The sequence below is a fragment of the Lissotriton helveticus genome, chromosome 4_1 (assembly GCF_964261635.1).
Source record: "Lissotriton helveticus chromosome 4_1, aLisHel1.1, whole genome shotgun sequence".
Lineage (NCBI taxonomy): Eukaryota > Metazoa > Chordata > Amphibia > Caudata > Salamandridae > Lissotriton > Lissotriton helveticus.
The window spans coordinates 1934186059-1934201109 of record NC_136063.1 but is presented as its reverse complement, the minus strand read 5'-3'; the positions used below and the strand labels follow the sequence as shown (position 1 = coordinate 1934201109).

Here is a 15051-nt window from a genome sequence, read left to right as displayed (position 1 = left end):
ATTTTAATTAGGTTTACTCTTCCATGTAATGACAATGGGAGGTTCTTCCGTCTAGTAAGCGATTTCTCAATGTCCTTTACTACTCTCTCTAGATTATGCTGGGGGATTTCCTCTAAAGCGTTGATGATGCTAATTTCAGGATACTGACATACCATAAAAAAATAACATAAGGAGCTATACCTACCAATAGCCCTAATACCAATTACCAAATAACCAGTCAGTTGGCAGTGAAGAAAGTTCAATCGTTTATTATGCAAAATACTCTATAGAGGTGCCTCTCCAACCCTAACCCATCAGGTGCGCGGAGAAGGCTGTTGGCTTACATTCAGAACTGCACATATATACTTTCAGTTCAAAACATGAAGTCACCGTAAATAGAAAAACACCGCTTGGCTCTTGAGCTCCAAGGAAGGACCATATATGGCACACATGATTGGTTCAAAGCTTTACTAAGTATTTACTGGGAAGGCCAGGGGGGTGACTCCCTTTCGTCCTGGTGCCCGGGAGTGTAGGCACGGCGCCTCCAGGAATGCGCTTATTGCACCCAAAGCCAGATGCGACCTTGAGTCCCAGGACAGAGGGAGAACAGTTTACCTTCAGCTGCTCTCAGTAACTCAAATGAACTGGGACCTGACAACCACTGGAGAGTAACACGTGATCACAGCTTGTGTCTGACACAGGCGAAGAAAAGATGGCGTCTGTATGGTTTCTCGGCCTACTCTATTAGTATAGAACAAACGCACAGAATAAACCTCTTCTTACTAGCTAAAGCAGATAGAGGTTATGCAGTATGCATGTAAAGCATAGAGAATATATAGGTACATCATGCTAACACAATATATGTCTGATACTTCTGGTGTAGGGGAAATCTATTTTTTTATCCCTCACAACGGCCCTTATAGCATGATGTAGCTAACTTCAAAGATCCCTTCATCAATCTGCATTATATCCTTTATTTCTTGCTGAACTAATTGGGCTTTTACCGCGGCTGGGGAAGGACCAGTCACAGAGGAGGTGAGTTTAGTAGCACAGTAAGAGCAGCACGCAGGCCCACATTGGATGCAAAGACAACAGGTGAATATGATACCGACTATACCCGCCAGTACCATCAGAATTTTCCATCCCCAGGTGGACAACAGACCCCAAAACCAACCAGATAGGGACCAGGTGCCAGTTTCTGCGTGTACTTCAGATGCCAAACGGTGTAACTTTTGAATGGCCAGATGAACAGAGGGGGCGGAGTCAGGGATATATACACAACAGGAGCTGCCGATCACGCGGCATGCTCCTCCTCGGTCAGCAAGGATGACGTCTAAAACCATCCGATTCTGGAGCGAGACGAGTCTCGTCGCTTGAAGCTCTACAGTCAAACTGGTCAATATACCTGCGGTAGTATTGATCACCCTTTCGACTACTCTGGACAGACGCCGTACTTCCTTACTAGTGATAATGGGTCCCCAAATAGGAAATACTCCCTTTACAATACCAATAAAATGCTGCTCAGGAGTATCTGTTTGATCTATGTCGGTAGTATCTATCTCTCTCTTATTCCTGACAAGAGGCAGACTCCGTTTATCTAATCGATTATCCTTATGATAATTAGAAGGGGCTATATACATTGGAGGGTACAAGAAAGATAAATAGCAACGGCCGGCCCAGCCGCGTGGAAGCCAGGTATAAGCATTTTCTCCACAGACAAAATATACATTAGGGGGAGTTAACAATGGAGGGCTACTAAAAGTACGTAACCGATAGGTGTAATTGCATCGGCTTCCGCCTACCGGTATGTATCCTGCTCCCTGAACACAAAATGCAGAGGTACTGTTCAATATAGGTACTAGAATTGCTCTATCATTTGTGACATTTCTTTTCTTAAATTGTTGGAAATACTGGGTGAAATTAAATTCTGCAAAATCCAGAATGTAATTTTTAACCAGGTGATGTTTTCATGTTCAGTATACAAATTCATACACACATTCGGATCTAAGGACCCCTGCCCATCATTTCCCTTTGGGTCAAAACCTTGGTGTACCTCTATATATGCTACAATCATCTCATAGTCCTTCACCGTATATCGTTGAGTATCTACTGTATAATGCATATACATCATCGAGAGTAACTTGAACCAAGCTTCGCAACTTCCTAAATATGACAGAGGTAAAGAGATAAATAGATCATGCTTGTGCATAACAGAGGGCAGAAGGCCACAAACCCAGCAGTTCGTAGTATTCGTAGCACTGTGTGTTTGATGAAGCATTTCAACAAATACATTTTTCGTGTTAATCTGACGGTGTTTTCACACAACCCTTGAAGAAAAACACAATCTGGGCCCCTTTCAACCAAAAATTTAGTCTTTCTTTCTGAACAGAGCAAACAAAATGTTCCTCAGCGTGTTCAGTCCAGTGTCTCGCTCAGTACCCCAGAAATGTTTCTGGCAAACCCTATTACTCAAGTCTTTCCCTATCTCCTACCATCTCAACCTGGGGTACCGTGTTGTTTTCTGGGCGGAAGATTGTATTGCACATGGCCAGGCGTTTCCTGATCAGAGAACAAAACATAGGATGGTGAATCCGTCACAACAGGAATATCACAAGCCTTTCGCTCAACTGCAGGGGCAACAGAATCCGGGGCAATCACTGGTGAAGATGACCAGACCCCTTCCGAACCGGGTGCTCCTTCTCCTTGCCCTTCTCCAACTTCCAAGGCATCAGAAAAAGGGACAAAGCGAAGGGCTCGTTCACTCGCCTGGGTCAAAATTCCTTCCTGGTTTTGCTGATCATAAGGAAGCGGGAGGGGCAGCTTTATGACATGAGACACGTGAATCCAATGTCTCTTGTCGTTCACCTTCACCGCCGTCCGCGTGGCCAGTAGAATCTGATGAGGCTCGGACCAACGAGGGTCCAAGCTGGATTTCCACTGATAGTTGCGGACCAGGACCCACTGTCTTGGCTACAAACGATGTCCGGGACCCTCCGGTAGGGGCTGCAACACTGCTGAAACCTGTTGATGAATGGAACAAAGATCTTTAGTCAAAGCATACAAATAATCTGTCATCATAGGATATTCAATATCACGAAACGTTCTGGGTCTTGGGACACCCCAAACATTGGCAGGGTGCCCAAAGATAACTTCATAAGGTGACAAGCCAGATCGAGAATGTCAGGTAACTCGTATTGACATCAATGCTAATGGTAAGGCATCAGGCCACCTTAACCCAGTACTTTCTTGAATTTTTGCCAGCTTTAATTTCAGTATTCCATTATACTTCTCGATCAGTCCAGCAGACTGAGGGTGTGAAACCGCATGGAATTTCTGCTTAATTTGCACCCCATTACAAACATGACTGATAAGATCTGCATTAAAGTGCCCCCCGTTATCACTCCAGATCACCCGAGGCAATCCGTAGCGTGGGAAGTACTCCTTTATCAGAGCCTTTGCTGTTGCCAGAGCAGTGTTTTCTTTAGTCGGGTAGACCTCCACCCATTTACTGAAGGCGCACAGCACAACCAGGACATACTTCAAATTATTCACCGGCTCTAGTTAGAAATAATCCATTTGGAGCACCTCAAAAAGCAAAGATGGTGGTGAAAATTCCCCACTGAGAACAGGTTCCATGCCTCCAGGATTATGTCGTAAACAAACCATGCAGTATTGAACCAAATGAGCAGCAGTCCTTGGGATATTAGGATTATTCCACACTGGGTCCAAAAGTGCACAAATGCCCTTCGCCCCAATGTGCGCTGAGCCATGTGCCATGGTCACTACAGCATTCACTAATGCATTGGGCAACAACCATCTCTGCTCCTCTGTTAAATCAACCCAATAATCGCTTTAATCTAATCTCCCCACTTCCTTTTCCCAATGAGCCAATTCAGCAGGAGTAGCTTCTTTCTGTATCCCTCGGACACTCTCCATAGTGTTGTCAAGCATCTCTGTCTCTGTCACCCATCTAGCAGAAGTAGTCACAAACATTGAGGACATTATAGATTTTGCAGTTTCTTGAGCAACTTGGTCCGCAAAAGCATTACCCTCTCCTACTTCGTCCACCACTGCCTTATGTGCACTACACTTAACTACAGCCACCTTGTCTGGTAATGTCAATTCGGTCAGTAATCGTAAAATCAAAGGGCCTTGTTGTATTCTTTGACCATGGGAAGTGAGAAAACCCCTTTCCCCCCACAGTCGGCCAAAGCTATGAGCCATGCCAAAGGCGTATTGGCTATCTGTGTAAATATTAACTCTCAATCCTTCACTTAACTCACAGGCTTGGAGCAATGCCACTATCTCAGCTGCCTGTGCTGACTGATAGGGTACTCGAGAAGCCTCAACTAGAGTGCGGAGGATCATAATCGCATATGCAGCAGTTTTCGTGCCATCTGGTAACTTGAAACAAGAGCCATCCACATACAATTCCTCTTGGTGGTCAGATAGAGGAATGTCTGTGAGATCTACCCGTCCTTTCGTCTCTTCTTCGGCCTAAAATATACAATCGTGTACATCATTATTTTTCTCATCCGAAGGGAGGGGTAGTAACGTGGCAGGATTCAGAGTGGCACACCGTTTAATTGTAATATGGGGAGAAAACAAAGTCAATTCGTATCCAGTAAGACGTGCACTCGCAAAGTGCTGGGTCTTCGTTTTGTTCAATAATGTATTCACAGTGTGCGGTACCATCACTGTGAGGTCAGTATTCAGAACGAGCCATTCCGACTGTCGAATGGCCACCGCAACTGCAACAGTTGCCCTTAAACAGCTAGGAAGCACTCTGGCAACATTATCCAACACTGCCGAGAAATAGGCATAAGGGCTTTGTTTACCACCAAATCCTTGTGTTAACACAGAAAGCGAGCAACCGTCCACCTCGTGTACATAAAGCACAAAAGGTTTTCGGTAGTCAGGAGTACCCAAGACGGGTGCAGAGCAAAGCGCAGATTTCAAAGAGTCAAAAGCTTTCTGACATTCATCAGTCCAAGGTAGGGGAATGGGTACCCCATTCTTGAGTGTCTACAACACGGCCCCAAGGATACGGTATATCCATCCGTTCCCTGAAACCCCAGAAACAAGAAGTCCTGAGGAAGGTGCCACGATATCGAGTGATAAGCACCGAAACGCGTCGACGCACTGTTTTGATCCAAAAGAATCCAACCAGGGCCAGATAGAGCTTTAGATGGGCATTAGGTTTCTCCACTAAAGCTAGAGAGTAATCAAACTGTCTATGGCCATTGGATCTTGTCAAATATAGTGGCAGAAATATTAAGTGGGCCACTTAGATATGAGGGGTTTGTTGTAATTATGTTTAGTTTGTTGTTTATTGTGAATATATCTTGATTGCTTTTCCATTTATTGTGTATCATAATATTATGTTGATGTAACATTGTTTAATAATAATTCTTAACCCACCGAGATACTTTATCTTGGTTTTTAATTATTTTGGATGAATTTTATCTTGTCTTTATTGTTTATTTATATGCAATTCGAATAAATCTAGATTGTTTAACAAGACTATTTCTTTGTGGAAACCCATCCTTATGTTTGTCTGAATACCTATGACATACTGTGACCTCTCCTTGTATTACAAGAAAGGCCTGTGTGATAAGTAGACTATTCGACTCCAGGGATCCCCCCTTTGACTAACTGTCTTCTTACCCTGTTCCCTGGTGAAAGTGGGGTACCCTCTCTTTTTTGAAATCAAGGTAGGTCACCTCCTGTCGACAATATTGAAATTTGGAGAGGTACACCTTATTACCATTAGCCACCAAATGAAATAATAATTTAACAGTGGCTTCCTTACAACCTTCTTCAGTATCAGAAGCCACCAATAGATCGTCAACGTACTGTAAGAGCACATTACCAGGGGGCAGGGTCAAATCGTCCAACAATGCTTTCAAAGCCTGACTATAAATACTAGGACTCTCGGTGGACCCCTGGGGAGCGCGAAAAAACCTGAAGCTGCAACCAGATAAGGAGAAGCCGAAAATATGACGGCTATCAGGGTGAATCGGAATGCTAAAGAAAGCATTCTTTAAATCAATAACAGAAAAATATTCAGCAGTGGGAGGGATCATAGTGAGAATAGTAGTGATGTCAGAAACCACAGGGTATTGCGGCACCACTATCTTATTAATTTCTCGCAGGTCAATTTCAAAACGGTAAGTATCAACATGGTCAGAATCGCTTCCAACAGGAGCCTTTTTCAAAATCGGCAATATGGGACTGTTGCATACATTGGCAGCCGTTTCTTCCACCACACCCTTATCGATCAAATCTTGGATAATTGAAAGCAGAGCTTTCTCACCTGCCGGTGAAATTTTGTATTGAGGAATACGTGGTAAACGAGCATTTTGTTTCAGAGTAATAGAAACAGGCAGAATCTTTAATAATCCTACATTTGTATCTCCGGTGGCCTACAGTGTCGCTGGGATAGCCGCGAGCTCAGGAGGGAGGGGTTCATTTTTAGCGAAACACTGCAACGTGTGTTTACCGGGAGATTGTATAGCCAGATGAACACCGTCGGGTGAACAATGAATCTTTGCATGCAACTTCTTTAACAAATCCAACCCTAATAGATTTTCACCGCAATGCGAAGTCAACAAAAACGGAGAGACCACTGTGACCGGACCAATTGTAAACGGGATAGGTTTAGAGATGGGGCTCACCACCGGAATTCCAGAAAATCTCACTGAAACATTATTCTGCCCGGACAGAGCAGCCCCTGGGACCAGCGAACGAGAAATAGAACTATTCATAGCACCCGTATAAACTAGAAAGTTTTCAGATGTCCCCATCATCCGCCCTTGCACGTAAGGACCTTGCTGATCAACGGGTACTGACACCTGGCCCCAACTCTGTCCTTGGCTGTCCTATGTGTAAGCATATCCTTGGGATCCATCCATCATACAGTCTTCGTTATAGTACTGCCTATCTCTCGGATTATCAAAATAATTTTTCTCAGATTCGCCGTGTGTTGCTTCCTCTCTCCGCATATCAGTTTGATCCACACCACCTCGACCTCTTTCTCTCCCTCTTACTGCCCCATTCTGAGCCAGCAACAATGGACACTGAGCTCGCCAATGCCCTTCCTGTTTACAGTAAGCGCATTAAATTATTCCCAAAGCAACAGCTGGTCCTCCGCCTCGTCCAGTTCCCGCCCCCCTCGGGACAAACCCTCTGCCGCCTCTCTCTCTGCATCGTCCCCTGATGACCTGCTGTAACAACACTTGTGTCTTAAGATCCTTTTCTTTCTTTTCCGTCTTATCCTTACTCTCATTTTCCCTGTGTTCATAATACTGAGCCATGCTCAGTATAACCGACGGTGTAGAAGTGGTCCAAGTACTTTCGGCGGCTTGTAGCCGCGTGGAGATCTCGGATAACAGGTTTGTCACGAAACTATTAACAAATAATCTTATACCACCTTCTACAGACAAGTCCTGCCCACTAAAATCAATGAACACACCCCCAAATTTGGTGAAGAAATCCATATCACTCTCGTACTTCTTCTGCTTACACGCGGTCAATTTGTTCCAATCTATTTTACGGGGCGGAATTAAGGAATGCATGTAGGTAATAATCCGACCCGGTAAAGCCAATATTTCGGGTTTCGGTTTGTCACCAGGCTTTCGATCCTTGTCCCAGTCTTTGATCTGATCCCAAGTCCCTCCCACCTCCGCAGCATGATCCTGATCATGCACCTGACGCCAGACATCAACAGGGACTAGCAAGCCGAAAAATAGCTCTATATCAGCTAAAATCATAACAGCCGAGGAGGCTGCCTCTGTAAGCTCCTTATAGTAAGCCGTTGGATTTTTACAAGGATCAGGGAGTTGCCATTTTAGTGAAAGCACCTCACTCCTTTTCCAAGGGGTATAAACCCATTGCTCTTGAAATCGTGCCTCTACATGAGGTCTAGTTACTACATTCTGATCATTTCTTAATTCTGGTATTTCAGGATGATAAATTCGATGAACTTCCCGCATAGGGTGCTGGGAGTCCCAGTTTGGACATTTCGAGTGCAGACGCCCTCGATATTTCAACAAAACCTCGACATTCCTGTACACTTCCTCCAGTCCTAATTCAGGCTTATGAGCCCTGTCCCGAATATCATACATCACTTGAGGGGCCTTTCCTTCCGGGAAACACTGCTCCCACAAGGAAATAAGACGTATGGCCATGTGCTCCAAGGTATGCTGCTGCATAACAGGCTCATAGTCTCGAAGTGTACTCCATATATCAGCTAAAGTATAAATAGATTTTCGCATATATTGGGATGCCTGATTCGCAATCGTCTGTTTTTCTTCCAGTCCTACTGCTGATCGAGTATACAACCGTCGCGCGCCAAGCTCCCCCGGAGAACGAGAGGGAGTTGGGTCAGCTAGGGTGGGGGTCGTACTCGAAGACTGGGAAGCCCAGGCTGAAGTTGGGGGAGACAAAACAACTGTGGACATAATGGGAGATGACAACGCATCGGGCCATAAAGTAGCTGATCCAAATGCTCAGTGCTCAGGGAGACAAAACAGAAGAGGGGGAAGGGGGAAGAGGAAACGACAGGCGCCAAAGCCGATGGAGCCGAACCTGGAGTTAAAGGGACTGCAGGATATATGCGTTGGGGAGCATGAGGGGGAGGTGGACGCGCATCCAATAAATCCTCTATCTCATCCTCTGGCTCAGTCCTAGTTATGTAGCTAAATTTCCTATCTGTGCAGTTAATCACCTTCTCAGTTTGAGCTTTATCATAAGCGATAGCTTTCTGTGTGATCGTCTGACCTCCTTTCATTTTACATAACTTCTCCTCCCTGATGCGCCTATGCTTTGCATCCTTTTGCCACATGTTTAAAGAATCAAACATAGCCTGCCGACTTTGGGTGATTAGGATCGCGGAAGGACTTGAGTCCGTCTGCGACCCCTGAGGAAGAGGGAACGTCCGCAGGGGCTGCGGCGTTCCCTCCGAGCAGATTAGGATGTGACCGCCAGGGTGGCGGTCACATCCTGTATTTTTTACTTTGCGGCGGGTGCTGCTTGAAGCAGCACCCGCCGCAAGGTTAAAAAAATGCATGTTTACCTTTGCATGCACGAAGCGGCAGGCACCGCGTGGTGCCTGCCGCTTCTTGCACGCAAAGGCAGGGGGGTACCATAGGTACCCCCTATCTGCAACCACTACCCCCCCTTTACCCCAGGGGGCCCGCAACGGGCCCCCAAACAAAAGACCGTATGCCTTTCCATGGCGTAAATGCCGCCGTGGAAAGGCATAGAACTGCAGACATCCTAATATGCCTGGCGGTGTCCGATAGACACCGCCAGACATGTTAGAACTTTCCCGAAAAGCTGTGGACAGTCTTCCTGACCCCCCAGCCATCCTAATCTGGCGGGGGGTCTTTGAAGGCTCCGCAGCGGTTTTTCCGCATCCTCTGGGCCTGCGGTGGCTTCCGCCGGCCCGGAGGATGCGGAAAAACCTCAATCATAATCGGCCCCTTTGTTTGGAAAACAATCGATCCTGCAAGAAATTTATCTTTTTCTCATCAAAAGACCCGGTTAAGGGCCATTGTAGTTCCACATTGTCTTTAGTGTATTTATGCCATAGCGCATTAACCAAAATAGTTGAAATACCATGCTTAACATACATATCATAACTTGGACTGCCCTCCGGTGGGGCAGGCTGAATTTCATCCAAACACGTGCCTTTTCGGCGGCAACAACATCCAAAACATAATTTACTAAAACACGACATTATTGTTGTTGACAGTTAAATCTCATTCAGAAAAACAGTCTTTCAAACATGGCCATGTTCATACACTCTCAGCACTCCCATTCACCCTCGAAATCAAAACCGCGGACAGAACAATACATACATAAATACACCACGAAAGACTTTTCAAGACGACATGTCTCTTTCCAAACAAGGAAACGGACCCCGTCGACTCCCGTTCATGGAAAACTTAATCAATTCAGATTCCAGACCAACAGATACCAAAATCAGGCAGTCCAAAGACTACCAAGAGACCAACGGACAGGTATTAACCACAGACTGTCCTACAGACCATCCCGCAGTCTTCCTGGTTCACCACCGGGACTATTCTGACTAAGCCTGCTGCCTTAGCTTCGCTTCAGATATGTCCCAAGGGCTACCCAGGTACAACCACAGGCTTTTCCGAGAGCAGTCCGGCTGGGTGCACGCCACACGTGCCACACCAGGGCATCCGACCAGAGTTTCTATTATTCACCAAACAAGTCAGTGGAGCATCTACCTGTGCAGCCACAATGCTGCCCCTTCAGAGCCCCAAACTCCCCCGTGGTACACCGACCACTAAATCCAATACAGTTAACTGCTTCAAAGCGCCGTTCAACAGCGCGTTACAAAATATCAAAATCAATTCACTCACCTGGTGTACGCAGGTAGAATTGCGTATTCTCCACTGCCAACTCCTGAAGACCAACACGGTCAACTCCTGGGTTCCGCCCGTAGGACTCCGGCGAAGGGTCACTAGCAGCTGGGCCTCCCTAATCGCGAGAGCGGAGAAAGTCAGAATTTTCGGTCAGTCCACCCACTCGACCAGAGCTCCCCTTTCTTTGTCCTTTCTACCCAGTTACGGGAGGACGACCCTAACGTGGAGTCCCACCAGAGTCGCCAACTTACGTACCATAAAAAATAACATAAGGAGCTATACCTACCAATAGCCAAAATGCCAATTACCAAATAACCAGTCAGTTGACAATGAAGAAAGTTCAATCGTTTATTATGCAAAATACTCTATAGAGGAGCCTCTCCAACCCCCACCCATCAGGTGCGCGGAGAAGACTGTTGGCTTACATTCAGAACTGCACATATGTACTTTCAGTTCAACACATGAAGTCACCATAAATGGAAAAACACCGCTTGGCTCTTGAGCCCCAAGGAAGGACCATATATGGCACACATGATTGGTTCAAAGCTTTACTAAGTTATTACTGGGAAGGTCAGGAGGGGTGACTCCCTTTCGTCCTGGTGCCTGTGAGTGTAGGAACGGCGCCTCCAGGAATGCGCTTATCGCACCCAAAGCCAGATGTGACCTTGAGTCCTAGGACAGAGGGAGAACAGTTTATCTTCGGCTGATCTCAGTAACTCAAATGAACTGGGACCTGATAACCACTGGAGAGTAACACGTGATCACAGCTCGTGTCTGACACAGACGAAGAAAAGATGGCGTCTGTATGGTTTCTAGGCCTCTTCTATTAGTATAGAACAAACGGACAGAATAAACCTTTTCCTACTAGCTAAAGCAGATAGAGGTTATGCAGTATGCATGTAAAGCATAGGAAATATATAGGTACATCATGCTAACACAATATATGTCTGATACTTCTGGTGTAGGGGAAATCTAATTTTTTATCCCTCAATACCTGATCTCTCCCTGGATACTTCCCCTCCAATCTGGGATATTACAACACATAATCCCAGTTTTCTCTTTATTTACAGAATATCCTGAAAATAGCTCCACCCTAGGAATTGTTACACCTGGTTCTGCTGTATAGATTATAAGATTGTCCGCATGTAGCGCGATTTTCTTTTCATATGCTACTGTACAGAAAGCTATCACCTGTTCATCTAAGCGAAGCATCTAGGCAAATGGTTCAATATATATATATCAAACAATAGAGGGGAGATAGGGCAGCCCCGTCTCGTCCCTCTAAGAATTAAAAAACTCCTAGTAAGAACACCATTAAGGAGAATCCTAGCTGTAGAGCGATGATATAAAGCCTTTAATGTAGTTATAAATTGTTACCCAAACCCCATGTTCTCCAATACTCCCAATAAAAACTACCAGCAAACACGGTCAAAAGCTTTGGCGGCATCCAATGTGACTACCGCCAAGGTGACCAACCCCGCAGTAGTTATGTCTATATACCCTATTAGCTGCTGTGTCAATTCGTGCATCTGCCTCCCGGGGATAAACCCCTTTTGATCTTCATGTATAAGCTGAGGGGCAATTCTGGACAATCTCCCTGCTAAAATACTGATAAAGATCTTATAGTCTACATTCAGTAGGGATATCTGCCGATACGACTCTGCTTTTGCCGGGTCCTTAGCTGGTTTTAATATCAAGACTATGGAGGCCTCGCTCCATGATTCTGGAACCCGTATCTCGCCCATATATATCATATTGAACAAACTTTCCCAAATAGTCAACACTTCCTCTATTGCCGGAGAGCTTATCTTTAAGTATAGTTGTGTGTCATCTGCGTACATCTGAAATGGATATTTGATGAGTTGAGAATCTCAGTGAGCGGTTCCATGAATAGGTTGAACTGTATAGGTGAGTGTGAGGTCTAAGATTTTTAGTGCATCATCTACTATGTGGGTCATAGCCGATTCAGTACTATGCCCTGCCCAGAAGCCAGATAGAAATTTATTGAGCAGGTGGAAATTGGTGATGTGGTTGGCTAACTGGTTGAGAACACATTTTTCAAGCAGTTTAGCCAGATTTGGTCTGCAGTTATTCAGGTCTGTGGGGTCTGCCGATGTTGTTTTTAGGATGGGGGAAACTTGTTCCGATTTGAGATTTGCAGGAATAATTCCTTGTACTAAGGAGGCATTGATAATGTTTGTCCAAAGTGGCAGTAGCGCCAGTATGCGATCTTTGAGGTAGTTTGCAGGAAGGGGGTCTAAGAAGTGGTTGGAGGGGTTTAAGGGACTTGAGTGCTTTTAGAATTGCTTCTTTGCCATAGGTTGAAAGCCCAGGAGGTTTTATTTTTTAATACGAGCTTAGGTGTGCAGGTGATTGGGGTTGGTAGAGTGTGAGATAAAGAGTCCTTCTGAGTGTCAGTCTGAGCTAATGACGCCTTAAGTAGGTCAATTTTCAGGAGTTTCATCTTTTTTGTGAAGAAGGAGGAACATTCTTTGCAGCTGGGTGGAGAACATTGTCTAGCTTGGGGAGGGTGAGTTAAGCCAATAGATTGAGTTTTGACTAGCTCAAATAGTTTTTTGGGTCGGTTCTGGCTTGATCTAGCTGATTTTTTAAAAAGGTTGCTTTTGAGTGTCTGATCTTTCTATAATACGAGTTTCTGGTGGATCTGAGCAGTTTGTGGTGATCCGTGGATGGTGATGACCGCCATCGCTGTTCAACTAATTTAAGGGCTTGTCTATCCTCATTTAGTCTGCCCTCATACCAAGGTTTAGAGTCTTTTGTGGAGAGCCTCTTCAGTTGTAGAGGCGCGGTTGTATCTAAAATTGTAAACATAGAGTTAAAGTAGTGTTGTGTCAAAGCTTGAACATCAGCTAGTTCTTCCGGGGGGAGCAGGAGGTTGACACTGGTGGGTGTGGATAGGTCTGTGAGGGGTTATTTTAAGTTATTCTTCCATATTTTAGGTCCCAAAGTTGTACTGAGCGTAGTTTAACTGATTCCTTGATGAAGAAGGTGATGGCATGATGATCAAACCAATCACATGGGAGGATTGTTTTAAGCTGGATAGCCTCTGGGTTGGCAATAACCAAGTCAAGGATGGAGCCTTTGACATGTGTGAGGCTATTGCTGATTTGGGTGAGTTCAAGGTCCGAAAGGAATGTTTTGAGGCTATTTACTGCCGGGTCATTTGAGAAGAGGGGTGGAGAAAGAAGCAGGAGGGGTGCAGAAAGAAGTGAGAGGTACAGAAAGAAACAAAAGAAGTGCAGAAAGAAGGAACAGAGGTACAGAAAGAGGCAAGAGGGGTGCAGAAAGAGCCATGTGAGGTGCATAAAGAAGTTAGAGATGTGCAGAAAGAAACAAAAGAAGTACAGAAAGAAGGAACGGAGGTGCAAAAAGAGGGAAGAAGGGTGCAGAAAGAAACAAGAGATGTGCAGCTTGAAACAAAAGAAGTGCAGAAAGAAGGAACAGAGGTACAGAAAGAGGGAAGAGGGGTGCAGAAAGCAGCAAGTGATGTGCAGAAAGAAACAAAAGTAGTGCAGAAAGAAGGACCAGAGGTGCAGAAAGAGGCAAGAGGGGTACAGAAAGAGGCATGTGGGGTACAGAAAGAAGCAAGAGATGTGCAGAAAGAAGCAACAGAGGAGCAGAAAGAGGCAACAGGGGTGAAAAAAGAGGGAAGAGGGGTGGAGAAAGAGGCAAGGGGGTGCAGAAAGAGGCAAATGGGATGCAGAAAGAAGCAAGAGGTGCGGAAAGAAGAGAAGTACAGAAAGAAGGAACAGAGGTTCAGAAAGAGGCAAAAGGGGTACACGAAGAGGGCGGAGCGGTGTGAAAGAGGCACGAGGATGGCAGAAAGAAGCTAGTGGAGTACAGACGGAAGGAACAGAGGTGCAGAAATAGGCAAGAGGGGTGCAAAAAGAGGGAAGAGGGGTACAGAAAGAGGCATGTGGAGTGCAGAAAGAGAGTGGATGGGTGGAGAAAGAGAAAGAAGCAAGAGAGCTGCAGAAAGAAACAGAAGAAGTGTGGAAAAAAGGATAAAAGGTGCAGAAAGAGGCAAGAGGGGTGCAGAAAGATGGAATATAGGTATAGAAAGAGGCAAAAGGAAGAAACAAGTGAGAGGTCCAAAAAGAAAGAAGGAACAGAGGTGTAGAAAGAGGTAAGAGGGGTGTGAAAGAGGCACGCGGGATGCAAAAAGAAGCAAGAGAGGTGCGCAAAGAAGGAACAGAGGTGCAGAAGGAGGCAAAAGGGGTACACGAAGAGGGAAGAGCGGTGTGAAAGAGGCATGAGGACGGCAGAAAGAAGCAAGTGGAGTACAGAAAGAAGGAACAGAGGTGCAGAAATAGGCAAGAGGCAGGATGATAAATTCGATGAACTTCCCGCATAGGGTGCTGGGAGTCCCAGTTTGGACATTTCGAGTGCAGACGCCCTCGATATTTCAACAAAACCTCGACATTCCTGTACACTTCCTCCAGTCCTAATTCAGGCTTATGAGCCCTGTCCCGAATATCATACATCACTTGAGGGGCCTTTCCTTCCGGGAAACACTGCTCCCACAAGGAAATAAGACGTATGGCCATGTGCTCCAAGGTATGCTGCTGCATAACAGGCTCATAGTCTCGAAGTGTACTCCATATATCAGCTAAAGTATAAATAGATTTTCGCATATATTGGGATGCCTGATTCG

The 15051-nt window shown here is 45.5% G+C and overlaps 1 long non-coding RNA gene across 1 annotated transcript in view; it reads right to left on the bottom strand.

Moving 5' to 3' along the window:
- Positions 1–232: 232 nt before the first annotated feature.
- LOC144827754 (uncharacterized) overlaps positions 233–15051 on the bottom strand; it is a 162979-nt gene continuing 148160 nt past the window's right edge. The window contains exon 3 of the long non-coding RNA XR_013610347.1: positions 233–3000. This is a non-coding gene — a long non-coding RNA (uncharacterized LOC144827754). The remainder of the gene's footprint in view (positions 3001–15051) is intronic.